Below are 17,055 nucleotides of genomic sequence, written 5' to 3' on the forward strand. Positions count from 1 at the left end.
GATAGCCCATTTTGAATTTCGAAAAACTGACTTCAGATTCGTAATCAACGGTGTCCAAAACCCATGATTCCATGTAATTGTTACAAAATATTGACATTCTACCGGGAATAATTCATCGAAAGTGTTCTAAAAACCTTAAACACGTTTATCTCAAAAACATGATTTTTAAAAACTGCTTACAATCTCATTTGAAAACGGTTCAATTTAAAAACTTTTTCTTTTAATCTCTCGAATGAAAACCTGTTTCATTGGAGGAATGGTCTATAAAACCTACAATTTTTTAGTGAAGACTTAAAGTGGAAAAAGGGCATAAAAATCCATCTCAAAGTTTGAGATCGCACCATTACGTCAAATTTGAAGCTGTATATTCGCTCTTAGTTTATTACTCCAATAGCAATTTAGTTGACTTTAGAGCCTTATTATTAGTTTTGTGTTTCAGATCGATCCCGAGGCAGGCTGTACACGGTTTTGAAATTCCACGCGCATCTAACCTTAGACAAAATGTCATCACGTACGCTATTTTGTTCTTTTTCCGTCTTAAAAAAAATTGTAAATAAAGACGAAAATATGAGCCTTTACTTCCCTAAAAATGTTTCCTTCTGTTATTTCATTGACTTACAAAAAATTCCAAATATTGCTTACTTTTTGGTCATTTGAGTGAGAAATGCACAAATGCCTCTCACACTGCTCGAATATCAACATGAATGATGTCGATGAATGATAGTTCCATTTCTTTGCACATAAGACTTAGAGAGTGCATCGTCTTGTTTCAATCCATCTGACGGTTACAAATGATTTTGATGTCTCTCCGGTTATTCTGACCCTTGATTTTGGTCCATCTAGTGTCATACGAATTGTCTAAACCAGTTTGTCACGGAAAACCATGTTCAATCATTAGCTGCCACAGTTTGTTTCGTTTCACACAATCGTACGCCGCCTTGAAATCCACAAACAGATGGTGTGTATAGTTTTTCTTGAAATTGTATAAATAGGAGTTCCGTGAGTTTCGGGTAAATTCTCTGAATTTAATATTTTTCTAAAATTTCTAAGACTTTTTTCGGGGCTATCTTCATCTCCATGGTATACTTGACTCCATGTTTTGTTTTTGATACATACAATCTCTTTGAAGTCCTAATGATTGGAAAGGTAACCAATAGAAATTATGGCGCTGTGCTAAATATCCATTTTTAAAAGTCCCTAGGTTTATTGGGGAAATCGAAAAAAAATTGGGAAATATCTTTTCTTTTTAATAAACCGAAGATGTTAAAATATTCTTCTTTAGTCCATGGATATAGTCTCACAACCTTTTCTGATTGTTTAGTTTAAGTTTTCCTAGAGGCGATCTTTCAGTGCAAAATTTTAAAAAAAATGTTCTTTTTTTGCTTATTTTTCAACTCTAAGATAAAAAAATATGCTCAAGAAAAGATTTACTCGTATTTGACTTGGTTCGTCCGCTAGAGCCCATCAAACGGATTTCCATTTAAGGCTAACAGAATTGGGTCAAAAAGCTGACAAAATCGGGGGCTGATAAAATGGAATCTCGACTGTATCAATTTTGGACACATTTTTGAAGTTTACATAAAATTTGTCTTAGTACGTTGCAAAATATGCCTTGATCCACGTCAATATGTTGAATATTTTTATTTAATCACTCCCGTAACTTTCACGAAAGTGGTTTTGCGAAAAGTCGTTCCTTTTGTTACGGTAGCTCCGCTATGTGAACTGTAGGAGCCTCCAACGTGCTGCTGTTCTAAATCCGCTGCGCGTATTTGACCCGAATTCCATTAATTTGTTTCAAAACATTATATCCCCTAGAATCCATGGAACCACTAGAGGATGCCCTGAAGGAGGAATGCTGTCACCCCTCTGTGCGGTTCCTGGTACTGGACGGACTACTGAACGAACGGGAACATCCGGGATTCGCAGTGAGAGAGTCACGCAGACGACATTGCCATCACTCTTCGGGCCAAGGATCAATTTATGATTCTGGACCGTATTCAAACTGTTTTAAACATGACAAGAAAATATGGGAGAATTTTAGTTTTGTAAGCATAATTCGAAACATAAATATCAAACATAATTTACGTTAGGTTTTGTGCACTTTATGCGCAAATTGGTTTAATCCAATTTTATCCTTTTGGGGATTAATATTGCATAGTGCCTGGCGTTTGGTTACCTAACCAAAAGACAAGAGTTCGTTTTAGTTTTCTCAAGCTTTTGCCTTTGATTCCCAGGAAATCACTCTGGAGAAGCAAGTTGCTTTAGCCGTTCACATGTGTCGTGTGACGGTTTGGATTATTGTGTCCAACTAGTGCTAATTTGGGTACTAGTTTAGATACTTCGTCTAACTTGACCCCAAATTGGCTCTAATTACTGATGAGATGAATTCGAAACACAAAAATCATTCTTAATTTAAGAGACAGAAATCAAACTGAAACCACCAATATTTGAACCACTATCGAATTTAGTAGTAATAAGTAATAGTAGAATATAGATAGTAATAATAGATAATGAACTGCCGTGGAATCAGCATATCAAAAGAACTACCGTAAAAGCCTTGAAATTTATCATGTTATGCCGAAGTGTCTTAGCAAAATGTGGCTTGAAATCGAAAATGGCATACTGGTTTACACTTAATTTATAAGACCAATAACTGACTTTAATTATTTGAAAGCCCAAAGTAAAAAACAAAAAGCCGGGGAGTAGAACTTTCAAAGATTCAAAAACTGATTTGTCTGGCAGTCAAAGACGCAACGAAATCAGCGCAACGAAATACCCCTTAGTAAAGTGTGATGTACGTGTAAGAAAAGAAGTTCTGTTAAATTGTTAAGAACTAGTGAAATCGAAAATGTTAGGCCGAACTAAATAGGATATTTTCAAAAATGCTGTCGAAGTTCAAAAGTATATAATTTTGTCCGTTAAACTTTGATTAAATTTGAGACAATCCAGCGCGGTTTTGGATATTTACGCCATCTTGGTGAGAATAAGTAACCATTGTTCTCAAGCGCAACAATGCGCATTTCCCACGAATATTCAATGTCCAATTGTAATTGTTCCTATTCTTGCGGATCAATTTGAGCTTGCTCCGGTAATGTTATAATCAGAATTATGATATTATTTTCCTTATCCCGTAACAAGAGAGTAGTATTTTCTCTTGTTTTATATATTCTGATGACATTCAATTAGCAAGGAATTGAAAAATACGAAAGGTTCATTAAAGCCATAGTGCTCAAGTAAGTGCAAGTTAAAAAGTACAGTAAGTAATAAAGTTAAACGTGGAATACGGTTACGAAATTTCTCGACAAAGACCTGACCCGACCGTAAGAGATTTGTAAAATATAGTCGCGGTGAATAGTTTGAAATTCGAAATGGTCTTGACGATTTGGCACCAGAGGTCGATGTTTGACGTCGTTTTGATATCCAACATGGCGACTTCCGATTTAACGAAATTATCTAATCCAATCAATAGCATTTTAGGAATGGTTTTGTAGGCGCTAGAGGTCGATGTTTTACGCCATGTTGAGGTTTCGAAAATACATACCCATAGGTTCGGGCCATATGTCTTCAAGATCCACCCTTTTTGCATTTTTCCAAAAATCTTTTGTATTCAGTATTTTCCAAAAAATCTTTTGGGATAGCTGGTGTGTGCATTGGGCCGAAGTCTCAAGGGTTGCTGATTCGGATCCTGCCTCTGAGGTGATTTTTCATACAATTGTTTTCGTTTTGCTTACCATTTCGATATGTTTTCCTTGTTGGATACCACCAAAAAGTCTTAAGTTTTTAATGTATTTGCACCATTGAGCAACTACCAATAAATCGCAATCTACAAGATGCATGAAAAAAATGGTAGAACTTTTACGCCCAGAAAGTGTAGAGTAGATTGAAAAAGTCGAAGTCACAGGTGGAATTGTTACTGCGAAATAGAATCTTCAAGAAATAAGCTAATTAGGTACGCTATATGACAATTTTTTTTGTAGAATTTGATTGCGTCTTCAAGAAGCATTACAAGGCCAGTTCCGTTCAAATTCTTGGACAAACGAATGGAAGAGTGCCGTAGGAAATTTTGTGACAGAAAAGGGATCAAACTTTAAAAAGCCATGTTTGGCAAGCAATTTGTAGATACCACCAGAAAGACAACTTTAGATTAGATATTTATTCAAACGAGTGTCTTTGAATGATATTGCTAGCTTTACTGGCAGTAACTGCTTTTTCTAAACTGTCTTGATGATTTATCGCTATTCAAATTATACACAACAGTAGCACAGAGACATCCGTAATTTATCTGCATTACTATGATCATCGGAAGTGGAATTCGACTAGTTTTGCAAGTAGGATGATTGTGGAATCAAATATATAAATTTCTTTTCTGACACTTTGAACTGCGTTGTTTTGATACGGAATCGTTTTACCAAATCTATCCCATCGTTTGTTAATAGATGCTTCTTACTCACAAAAACATAATTTACGTATGAAAACCAAATTACAATAAGCCAAATTTATCAATGCATCATGCCTAATACAGCTTAGAACGTCAAAATAATTACAATCAGAAAGAGCAAACAGACCTCAATTCGTCGTTTAAACTACAAAATACTTTGTAACCAGCAAATTGCATCACTATTTGGACAATTGCAATAAACTCTTATTGATTTTGAAATGTATTCTGAAGAGCTCAAATCAGTTATAGGTTATTGGTTATAGTCCGACCGGCAACAGCCTACTAGCAAATAACTAATCATCAGTTCAAACAAAAGATTTTTTGTTCGTTCCTCCACTCTTAATACCGGATCACTTTGTGTTCCGGCTGGTGTCAAAATTTTCTCTTGGATTCTTCTTATATCGTTTTTTACTCCGTTTTTGGGTATTCGACAATCTCATATAACTTCTATTGATTCAACTAAGAACACAACTTGTGTTCCGGATTGATCCCGAAGGGCTTAAAACTCACAGGAGGGCGCAACGTGCGCAAACCCAATTTGGCCAATACAAACAGTATTGCAATTGGATTTCTCCCATTCTCGTCTCCCCGTCGTCTGTCAGCCTTTTTAATCCGTAGACACAAAATATAACGACACAACATGTGACACAACTTCCTCTACCCACCTAAATACACATCCACTGACTGCTGCCGCCGCCACCACCGCCGCCGCCGGGATGGATGATGACTGAAATGTGTTGAACCTAGTGTTGAAAATCCCCTACTTATGACGCCCATTTCCGAAGAGGCAATGGGCCGGGCTGGGTTGGGCGATATGTTCGCTCGAATAGGAACTTTCCCACTCCTGTAGGCTTTTGTTCTTCCTTCTTCGAGTGTCACTTGTCCGATATATGGGTTCGATTCCATCATTTACAGGCGAGACGCTCGTCAACAGGCAATAAGGGGTGGGGGTCGGTCGGTTGGAAACCTGGATAGAAGGGAAATAAAAAATCAAACATTATTGTACACAACATATATATTATCACGTCAGCCGGGTAGGGGGTAGGGTTTTGACGAATGGTTGTTTGAGTGCCTGGCAGGTTGAAAGTGGAAGAATAGTAACTGCTCTAGATTTTGCAGGGTTATGTGTGGAATAAGCGAAAGTAAATTACAGCATGGGTACTACATTCCAGTGTGGTACTTGACCTTCTATTCTAAATGCGGATTTTTTGTGTGCAGTACAGGACTCAAGCAAGGCGCTAGTGACACTAAGGTTGATAGCAAAGTTGCGAGGAGAAAAAGTGCTGAAGCTGAAACTGATATTTCGACGTCATATACGAGAAACCTTCTCATAGGAAAAACTATTGATTAAAATAAGTGTTTTCCACTGTTAATAATAAACAACCATTGCATACTGTTAGGTTGAAAGTAATTCATTTAACCCAATCAAGACAAAACTTAAAATAAAAGTTTTACTTTGAAACTGAGAGTTTATCGGTTGTTTCCTGTTAAAAGCGAAGAAACTCTTATTTTTACCAATTTTTCAGTGCTTCCAGCAAATCAAAGCGATGATGTAGTAGAAGCCAAATGGATTACCAGCTTCCACTATGACATGCTCCACAATATAAGCTCCAATTTAGCTTCTCGTTGCCACTCTGTTGACAGTCTTAGAATTTTTCCTGCTCGAGACTAAAGAGTAGCCAGACACTGATGAAAATATATTCGTGGTGATAAACTAATGTAGATAGTATTAGTAAAATTGAATCGGAACAATATTTTTACGGAATGAACTAAATTAAATACTACTAAGTGTACTAGCAACTTCTATTATTGTTTTTCTCAGTGCCCCCGCGCTACCTAACTGTAGTCATCAGTAGATTAATCTCACAACCAACCAACCGACTTGCACTGGTTGACTCAGATTTTCCTGCCACTTGAAGCAATCCTTCCTAGAAATTTTTTACAAGTGTGCGCACGGAAAATCTTACTTTAGAGTTCTTAAGGGACGATGTGGCTTGTTTTTGTCAGTTGGACCGAACTTATACTGAGCTTTATCTCAATTTAGTACGTTAGTTGCGCAGCTCAAAAATGACCTCAAGAAATCTGCATATATCGGTTTGTTTTGACAAGAAGTTCTAACAGTGCATTTGGCAGCTTAATGGAGAATAGAAAAAACAACTTAATTTTTTCATTCATCAGCCTTTCCGTGCGTAGGTTCGCAACGCCATTTGAAAAACAAACTACCAGAAGCAAAACACGCCAATGAAAGCATACACCGTTGCGAACTCAAAAAACGACTACAGAATGGCGAGAGGCGATCTTGCGAAGGGAAGCAAAATTATGTAAGCAAGTACCTACTGTGCAACAATCCTGATGAAGCGAAGGAACTTTTATCGTGCACTTATTCACATTCTACACGCTCTAGATAGGGGCACGACGGGTTCACCACAGCTTTCAATGTTGCTCTGCTCCATCCAGCAGAGGAAAAAAAAACCGGCTACCGCAGCTCATGTGAGCTAGCTGGGCCGCGCATAGAACCCACTTTTTTGTGGTTTACCTTTTAGTAGCCCGGATGCAGGACCATTAAAGATGTTGAAGTGTCGTTCGTCTCAGAACAACATCTGGCCTTAAGGGGAGTGCCACTGTTAATAATGCGCCCGTGTGCACATGGTTACGAGGTGAAAAATTGGCCCCAGGCGAGCCTCTGTCGTGAAGTTTGGGGGGTGATAAATTTAATATTTGCAATTGAAAGTCGCAATCCATTTAAATGGACAAATTTGTCTTTCAATATTACTTTATAATTTAAATATCGGCGTTTCAGTAAATATAAATCAAGAACAGTCGTTGTTCTCTTTCTTCAACGTTTCGGTACTTATTGAACCATTTTCAAGGAATCGAAAATCGATTTCTTGAAAAACGTCCAATAAGAGCCGAAACGTTGGACAAAGAGAACAACGAGTGTTCCTGGTTTATATTGACTGAAACGCCGAGCTTTTAATCATAAATTAGCACCATAACAGCCGAAAGCACATTTCAATATTATTCTAGTTCGCCGTACTCTGAAATATATACAAAGAAGAGGACATTGTCGAAAATTATTTGGAGTATCAGCTTCTCACATAGAGCAGTGAATAACAACGCTTGCATATTTAGCGAATTACGCATTTGGTCGAATTTTGCGTGTTTTTGTTGCCTGATATCAGTTATTGTTGGATTTGTGGAGGTTGGGATTCGTTTCGAGAACGCCGGTGGAAACGTCGAAATAGCTTATTTTCCACATTGTGGACGAATGTTCTGTTCTACTAATCAACCGAAGCCTTATGTCGATCCTTAACCGAAACGCTAATGATGTGAGCATAAAAAATACGTTGATCTCCTTCGACACCAGTTTAGCCTTACTAAACCGTAACGCGAGTGGCGTCGTGAAAACTGTCGAACTGAAGTTGAGAACAGCTCAAAGTAACGTCTGACGTTACTTTGGATGAATATGATCCAAGACTAACTTGACTTCTCCTTTCCAGTCTCATCTGTGATAACACTTTGCTTATTTTGCAGAATTGGTGTAAATTTCACTTCTTAAAATCGATTTTCACTGATTTGAACCAAGCTTAAAAGAATTGTCATCTAGGGCCAATATATAGTTATTCAAACGTTTGTGTCGATTGAATCACATCTTCGTCCACGCATTGCATTAGAACACTCATCCGACGAGTAACACTAATCGAGTTGGCATGTTTTAGATAATTTAGTTATGGAATTGGTATTTCGATTTCGTCTCTTCAGAATCTGACACAAACTTAATGCCAGGACTAAGCTAACGCCGGGTTGACTCTAACTCCAAAAACGAAGACAATTAGTTAGTGCCGGATTCAGATGAGATGAAGTCGAAACTTCCACAACTAATTTAGTTATAGTTGTGTGTACTTCGCGCGCAAATGTATTTTATGTAATATATCTATTAGTGGAGAAAAATCAGTTCTTGCCTAAATTTTTCTCCTTTGGGCGAAATATGGTATGGAGGAATTTTTAGTTGGATGAATATTGTTTGATTTGTTGTAGCGTATAGGTTAGAAAAATTTCACCAATATTTACAGTCGGTAGTTTTTAGCGAACAATCTACTTTTAAAATAGCCTACTATAACTATTTTAAAAACAAATACTTTGCTTAATGTGATGACCAAGAAAGTCGTAAATATCTGTTAATTTCTCAGTGTTTATTTGAACCCATGGTGACTGAGGCGTTGCATATGCGGGGGTAATACGCATTGGTTTGTCGGAGTGGATTAATTACTTCATATTTGATCTTAGTGTATGAGGTGATATTCATAATTTACTTTAATTTTTTTGTCAAATTACTAGTAACGTTGGAATTCAGGTACTATATTTTCACTTTGGTCATCTTTAGAGATGGTCGTGTTCCATTTTCGCCGCTCCCGAACCTGAGAATTATAATAGTAGGAAATTCGAACCCATCTGAAATCCAATTATTTAGTGTTAGAAACAACACAACGGAACCCAAAAATTCAAAAATAGAAAACCCAACTCCAAAGGTTTTGAATTTCAAGAACTCAAATCCGAGAATTTCTGAATTGTAAAAATTCGGACCCAACCATCTTTAATCATCCTATTTCTTTGTATCCACTAACCGATTGACAGCACTCTTACGTCATTTACAATACAATCAAGCTCTATAAATGCACTGTAAATGCATAAAAATACAGACCCACTGTATCATTCATGGCAGCTCTATGTAAGTATAAAGCATGTTTAGTTTAAATGTGCATTTAGTACTATTGTTGAGCAAATATAAAGCCAGTATATTGCTAATGTAATGCTGTAGTATTATTAGTCGCGTATCTCCTCTTTAGTATTATATTCGATTCATTTCATTGCAATCGAACCTATCCAATATAGTCCAGCCAGCAAAAGGAGCGCACAAGCCGTGACTGATGATGCAAGGTACCGATGTTCAAGATTCACTGAAGCGGATTCTCGTAAAGCAATATTGATACCACGGGAAAACCGAATCCTAGACGAAATTAAAATATTCATATCATATCTTTAGAAGAGTGTCTAATAAAGTTTCCTCCTTTTTTGTTTATCACATTGAAAAGGAAACATAAGCAAGTGTTGTAAAATCGTTGTCAATTTATTAGTGCCGATAACAGGCTTTGAATTGAAAGTTTTACGATGCTGGTGCTCTATAATGGCCATAAAAATGCAGAAAACGGCCTGTCAATCGCTGCACAATAATGGCACAAAATTTGGCCTTTTCCAGTATTAAATCAGAATATAGGATTTAAAGCATTGATAGGCTGCACTATACACAGACCTAAAGCAGATATAAAGCTACATTATAGTGCTTATTGGTTACTTTGCAACACTACATAGCTGACGTTTCATAACTTATATTATCACGTTAGTATTAAGGGAAGCATCTGGTGTAGTGGGCGAAAAAATCGATTTCTTTTTTATCCGGTCAATTGTTAGTATTGAACATCTAGAATAGTCACCCGACATCTCGGTGGCCAACGTTGAACTACTTTTGTTTTAAACAGCCATGCATTCTTCGCGCGTTTTTGTTATACCACACGCAGATTTTAATCTATCAGCAACAAGTTTCGACAAATTGACAGCGATAAAAATACAGTGTAAAAATACACTCTAAACTACTGCTACCCAAATTTTCAAGAGAAAGTACCCAATGTATCATTTTTACAGCATTTTTTTCCGTGATGAAATTTGATGTGGGACACCCTGTAATTGCCTTTTTTCTCGAAACCGGGTTTTTCAAATTGGCGAACACGATAACTCAAAAACTTATCAACGAATTGACTTGATTTTTTTATGAGAATGCACAATATGTGTAGCCTGTCGATGAACCACAGAAAACTGAATAAAAATTGTTTGTTCCTATTATTTTGAAGAAAAACGAGCGAATTTTGCAACAAAATATGAGATTTTTCGGTTTTCATGAAGTCATTTTCCGAATCTCAAACTTTTTTCCATTTTTTTTGGTTCATCGAGTAACTACAAGTCTAAGCTTTACAAATCTTATCGAATATTATGTATCAGACAATTTCATCAAGAGTTATCGTACTTACCACGGCGCCCCTCGACGTGGAAATGGTTGGACATCTACTCTTGAAACGTTCGCATGTGTGGCCCTGTGTGACTGAAGATATTTTTTTTTTCGTGCACAATGAATGTATAAATAGATCTTGATTTTACACAAAAGATCCATTACCGCCTTGCCTTCAAAATCGTAAAACAACATAACTTTCGGTTTGAGCACTTTACACCAGACGCTTCCCTTAAGGTATATAAAATTAGACATCAGTTTTCCCATTACTATATAATTGTCTCGAGTCAGTAAATATGCTATGTTATTGTATCTAAATTGTTGTGTTTCGATGGATTATTAAACACACTCCCGATGGTTGGTTGCCAGAGTTTAAGTTACATATTTTGCACATTGAACATTCGGCAGCCGGCTGCCCAGATCAATTGACACGTTGTAAAACTCCTTCGAATTTCATATATTTTTCGCATCACTTAATAAAATTAATCCCGATTTGGGTTACTATCCAACCAAGCTCACTAACCAAAACTCTCCGGTGTCCGTAACAACGGTTGTCTTATTATTATCCCCTCCCTTTTTTGAAAAGACGTAAGGACGTGGTGGTTGTCACCCGGCGGGCCAGAAAACTAATTTCGACGAAAAGTACCGCTAGTGTTCTGAGCATGCACTTAATCGATTTAATGTCTTCGGTAAAATATCTCGGGTGAAATTTATGAAATGTTTTGACAACTGCGCATTTGATCTAGATAATTTGAAACTGATCTAGATCAGTTCGATCTTTTGATAGAAGCGTCCTAGAACAAAACTTTCTTCTGAAAAGTTGTTTGTTTTAATTTTTGCAAAATTATCTTTGAAGACACTTACCTTCCATAATCTGTGTAAATGACTCTGTGTGGCAATACGGCAAATATCCCTGAAAGTAAATTTTCACGAACTTTATATTCATAAATCACTAGAAAAATATGTTATTATTTTCTTTAACAAAGTTATTTGTTTCCCATTTTTGGAATATCCTCCGAAGGCATGCTCTCTTCGACGAGAAAAGGATTCTTGTGCACTAAGTATGTATCAATAAAGTTCGATGTGTTGGTCAAAATATCATGAATATAATTAGGTTTAATCTCTTTGTTTTTGATGTAGATAATTGTAAACAGAAAGTGAAAAAATTTCTTCTGCAAAATTGTTTATTTTCGAAATATACTCGTAAGAAACTCATAGTCCAAAATGTATATCAATTCCAGAAAAATACATGCAAAAATTTATTTTTCCCATGGCAAAATCACTGACAAAAAAGTTTTAGTACTAAATCTTAAAAAAAATGATATTAATCCATTCCCTAAGTTGAGGGGTTCGACGGTATTGCAAACATCATCCAGCGCATTGCGTGCATCAGTGGTAAAGAGCCTCTGACAGACGACTACTTTAAAATGGTTATTGAATTACGCATCGATAGTGGTGCATCGAGGAGACCGAGAGGGCTGATGGACCTTGTTTAAGTTTTGTGTTTTTTTCATACTTTTCATACTTTTTTTCTAACCATCTATTACTTTTTTTTCTAACCATCTATTAGCGCTGGCGTAGCCGACTAACGGGTCAACGTGAATATATTTTTGCTGTGTGCCGTGTTTGCAAATACTATTCCACAGCTTCATAGTGGTGTTGGTGGACGCTGCTAGCAGTGGAGTTCATTGTGTGTCGATTTATCGGTCGACTTCGTCATCGTTTACAGGTTAATTAGTTAAAGAAATGTAAAAGTAGAAGCATATCAGTGTTAGTGTAGTAATAATTGTAGTTTTAGTACTAGTATTTATACAATTATTATGTGCTAGTCGTATGTCTGCCTGTGTATGTGTTCGTCTGAGTATTTGTGACAACTGGGTCAGAGAATGGATGCAGAACAGACGCATATGATAGAATAGTGGGGAAATTAATTGTCTCGTTTGCAACTTTTTCCTTCCTAGGATTCGTTGGCAACTTTTCCGGTGTTTAATTCGAGCATTCGATTCGATTCATTCGGGAAGATCGGGTTGGATAAATTAAGGTACGATTAGTCTACCGACACACGTGCATCATCCATTCCAGGTCAACGAATGGAATGGAATACAACCCTAGTAACAATTGAGGTTTTATGGTAGTTTTGTAGTCACTCATAAAACTTAGACAGCACTTGTAGCATGCTATAAAACTTCAATTGCTACTTGGGAATTGTCTTCAATGGTAAATAAGAATCAGTTACTGGCATTTGGACGAGTTCCAGTAGTTTGATTGCATGTTACTTATTCTACTTCATAAGTCTTTGCTTCTTTTGTACTTTTATTAGTTTGCTTTTCCAGTACTCATGTGTACGAAAACTAAAATCGGGGTCAAATTATACGCTTCTACTTAATCTCTGCATATTTTTAATCTTTATTCGGCATATTACTTAACTTTTCCTTTTCTTACTATATCTTAAATTAGATTCATACTAACACTCACTAATACAATCAATTGCATATTAGCTCATATACACTCACAGCCTTTCTCATTCCAAACGTACAAACGCTCGTTTCCTTCATGATAATACAAACCTAGTCAGAAACGCGATCATGAAATTGCAACCTTCCGTACATACTTACGCCCGCGATCTTGCTCATATTAAAACACTCTTGTAATTAAGTTTTAGCCATAGTTTGGTGAATTTATGGGTTTTTTAGATCATTTTATGGGCTTTTGATGGGTGTGAAACCTGGTGTGGACCATATTCATGGTATTTTTAAGGGGTTGTATGGTGTCTGAGCTCATGAGAATTTGCTCGGGTAGTAGTTATTAATGTACAAACGCGGTCTCAGGTGCGGACCTACAAACAAATGTGTTCGCGCGATCGTAAATGGTCATGTCCGCTCCTTATCCTCGGCCCTAGTAACTTAGGTCCATGCCTTCATTTGGGTCAATCAAAAAAATGACTCATATCCAGTAAACATCACGTTCCATGGGGACATGACCGGAAACTTTGGTGATATGGGGAATTTTACTATCTTCTAGCCATCAGCACGTTAACATACAAACGCTCAAGACCTTCGCAATCATACACGCACACTAATGCCCGCGGTCTCGTAAACAAAAAACACCCCGACAATTAAGTGAATATTTTAACACTAATAAACTTATAATCGCGGTCTCAAACAAAGGCTCATGTTCGCGCGATAGCGCATTGGTCACGTCGGGAATCTGTACCCTCAGTCTTAGCAGCTTAGGTCCATGCCTTCAGTTGGACTAAAAAAATGACGCTCATATTCACTAGATAACACGTTCCATGGTGATATGACCGGGAACTTTAGTGATATTGGGAAACTTACTCTCTTCGAGGTCTGTAAGCAAACATTCTAGAATACACGCGAATATGCATATGGCCATTCCGCTATAAAATCGAATTTGTGCACGCTAGCATACGCGATAAACTCGTTAACATACAAATGCTTGAGCCTTTCGCGATCATCCACGTACACCTGCGCTCGCGATCTCACAAACAGGATAATACCCTGATGACTAAATCAACGTTTAAGCACTTATAAATTTACAAACGCGGCCTCAAGAGTGAATCTACAAACGACCCTGTTCGTGCCATCATAGATCGGTCACGTCCACTCATATCCTCTAGACCAGAGTGAAAAATATTCAAATTCATTGAATGAAAATTGATCATTATCAGCCGCATTCATTTTCAATATTCAGTGACGCAGCTGAAAACGTCAAATGAATAAACCGCCCGTTCATCAATGCAGTTTTTCACTCGTCTTCGATTATTACACAAAGCGAACTTACACCAACGAATCAAACGTATCAAAATAGGCCCTGGCACAATGTAAGCGATGATGATTGTTGTTTTATATACTTTACCGGCATTTGAAAATATTTTCCTAGATAATCAGTGAATTGAATATATTGTACGATATTCAACTGAACATGGATAGTTGAATGAATTTTTTTTCTATTCACCGCGAGTCGCATCAGGTTCATTTTCAGTCGTCGAAAAAGAGCTTCGATTATTTTGAACTCTACTCTAGACAACACGTTCCGTGGTGGCATAACCGGGAACTCTAGTGATATGAAAAATCAATTTCTTCTAGCATCTGAGCCGTACACCGAGAATTAAGTATCAGATTCACGGTCCGCGAGCGATCATCCAAGAACACATGCGAATCTGCGAATGTACACAGGGTTATAAAATCGAATTTATACACGCAAAGTTACATACACGCTAGCACACGCGACATACAAATGCCCACGCGATCTAACACGTTAACGTACAAACGCTCGAGTCCTTCACGATGGTACACGCGATCGTGAAGTCCCTACGCCCGCACCTATCTGAACCGTACAATGAATATTGCCCTTTAGAATCACGGCCCGCTACAATTGGCCTAAAGCAGTGTTTTGGTGAATGACATTTTCCGTCTCATCTGCAATTATAGTGAGTGATTCTGACGGGGAGCCTTTCCGAGACTATATCTCTAGAGCTCTAGTAGAACAACTTTCGAAAAAAGACATGTTCTGAGTAGTAAAATAATAAAATTTATTAAAATTGCAAAATTCCGAAACGGGAAAAGGTTTTGATAAGACCAAATATTTGTTCATTAGGACACAAAATCTAACCTAATGTACAGTTTTTTAGTATTTCAAATTCTTCTCGTCAGTAACCAAAACCGTCTTAATGCTAGTTAGATAGGTCCAATCCAGCACCAAATTGGCGCTAGTTAGACACCACAATCCAAAAAGTCACACGTCTTGCGTGAACGCTAAAGAACTGGCTAGTACCTAGTGATGTCTCGATAGTAAGCACAGAGGTACTGTTTGCCGACGATGAATGTGAACCGAAACCGTCCGTTGGTATAAGAACCACACTCCTGCCAATTTGGTGCTGGATTGGATTCATCTAACGAGCATTAAGTTGGTGTTAGTTACTGATGAGGAAAACCCGAAACACTAAAAAACTATACATTATATGTTAATTATTAGAAAATTGTGATAACCTATCCGTGTTAGGAGATGTATCCGCGAATATCGAAAACCTAATTTAATAAAGGATTAATTGAAAGTTTTAAACGAAACTGTTGCAATAAGCCTCGCGCGGATTTGTCGGATTTTCATTCCGGCGTGCTACGTACTACTTAAATGGATCATCACAGGTCATAACAAAGCAGCGAACAGCAGAAAAAAACCACTCCTCCCGAAGAGAGAGAGACAGACGAGTTATGCGAAATCCCCAGCCGTTCAGAAGCAACACCGCGCATATTTAGTACGTGCTCTCGGGCATAATCCGCTTTATCACACGGACTAAAGGCTTCCGACAAAGGAATGGCGCTTGTTCAAATTTATTAATATTCAACCGCCGGAGCTGGGAAGCGGTCGCTGCTATCCAGAACAACCGCCACCGTCCCCGAGACACGAGAGTGGCGAACAAAACTCCTAGTTAGATGCTTATATAATCCGTTTCTCGCCTAGCTGTGTTGAGTCGACTACAGAAGTTTGCTAGCATGACGGGGTTATATTGTCAAACTTTTGCCTGTTGTTTGCTGGCGCGACCGCGCGCGGGTACGCGCATCTCTGCCGCCGCACATTAAAGTGGTCGGGTGCTTTGCGCTTTTTAGTTCTGATGCCCGCGTCGGTCGGTCAACCGCACACGGTCGGTCGGTTCGGTAAGATAAATATTTTCCACACCAACCGGACTACAACTACAACCGGCCAGTCCGGTCGGTTTTGTTTCACTGGTATGTCTCGCAAGTGGCGCCACTTCCGCTGGATTTCACGGAAAACTGTGCCACCACCGGCGGCAGTGGCGGCGGCAACAAACAGATCCCAGTGGTGCAAACACATCAACCAGACGCTCGCTATCAACTAGCAATTAATTTATAATTGCTATCATTAATTCATCAAACGTGTTTCGAGTTTATCTGTCTCTTTCTCTCTCTCTGTGTGTGGGGCTCCAGCGGGCGTTGTCATCTGCGATTCAGTAGATTTTAAATGAAGGTTTGTCTATTGGAAGGCGTCGGTCGCATGATGAGTTGGGCCCCTATGTTGGCACCTATCGGGGTAATTTGCTCCACGTTGATTTCTTCCTTCCTCTGGGAACATTTATCGTTTAGGTTAAGTATTGCCTTAATGTGTATCATTGAAAAAATGTATTTTTTTTCTTTCTATTTTCAGATGTATGTACCTTCCATATATAAAAAATTCTACCGTAGTAATCTAAAAACCAACGAAGAAATCTATCCTTGTCATTATACGATGTTGAAAGCTAATGCTAATTTTGAGTCCCAGTGAAGGTTAGTATGTACTACAAATTTGGTTCCGACGATGGAAAAGGGGAACCACTACCCGATTCGTAAAGTCAAACTAGCTTCATCTACAATTCGGAAAGTCCTTCATATAATTCCACACTGCGACTAACCACGCTATATGAATAATGCAGCTAGTCGCAACCGATTAAACAATCGCGTGTTGTTCTGTGAGGAGGAGGAGGCAAACTGCACAACTGAACTGTCAAAACAAATTATTTCAAACTTCCAACCAACAAACA

At 37.9% G+C, this 17,055-nt stretch overlaps 1 long non-coding RNA gene across 1 annotated transcript in view; it reads left to right on the forward strand.

Moving 5' to 3' along the window:
- LOC131689117 (uncharacterized) overlaps window positions 1-17,055 on the forward strand; it is a 245,188-nt gene that overhangs the window by 60,082 nt on the left and 168,051 nt on the right. Inside the window, exon 2 of the long non-coding RNA XR_009305348.1 lies at window positions 16,683-16,801. This is a non-coding gene — a long non-coding RNA (uncharacterized LOC131689117). The remainder of the gene's footprint in view (window positions 1-16,682; window positions 16,802-17,055) is intronic.

This window comes from Topomyia yanbarensis, chromosome 3 (assembly GCF_030247195.1).
Source record: "Topomyia yanbarensis strain Yona2022 chromosome 3, ASM3024719v1, whole genome shotgun sequence".
NCBI lineage: Eukaryota > Metazoa > Arthropoda > Insecta > Diptera > Culicidae > Topomyia > Topomyia yanbarensis.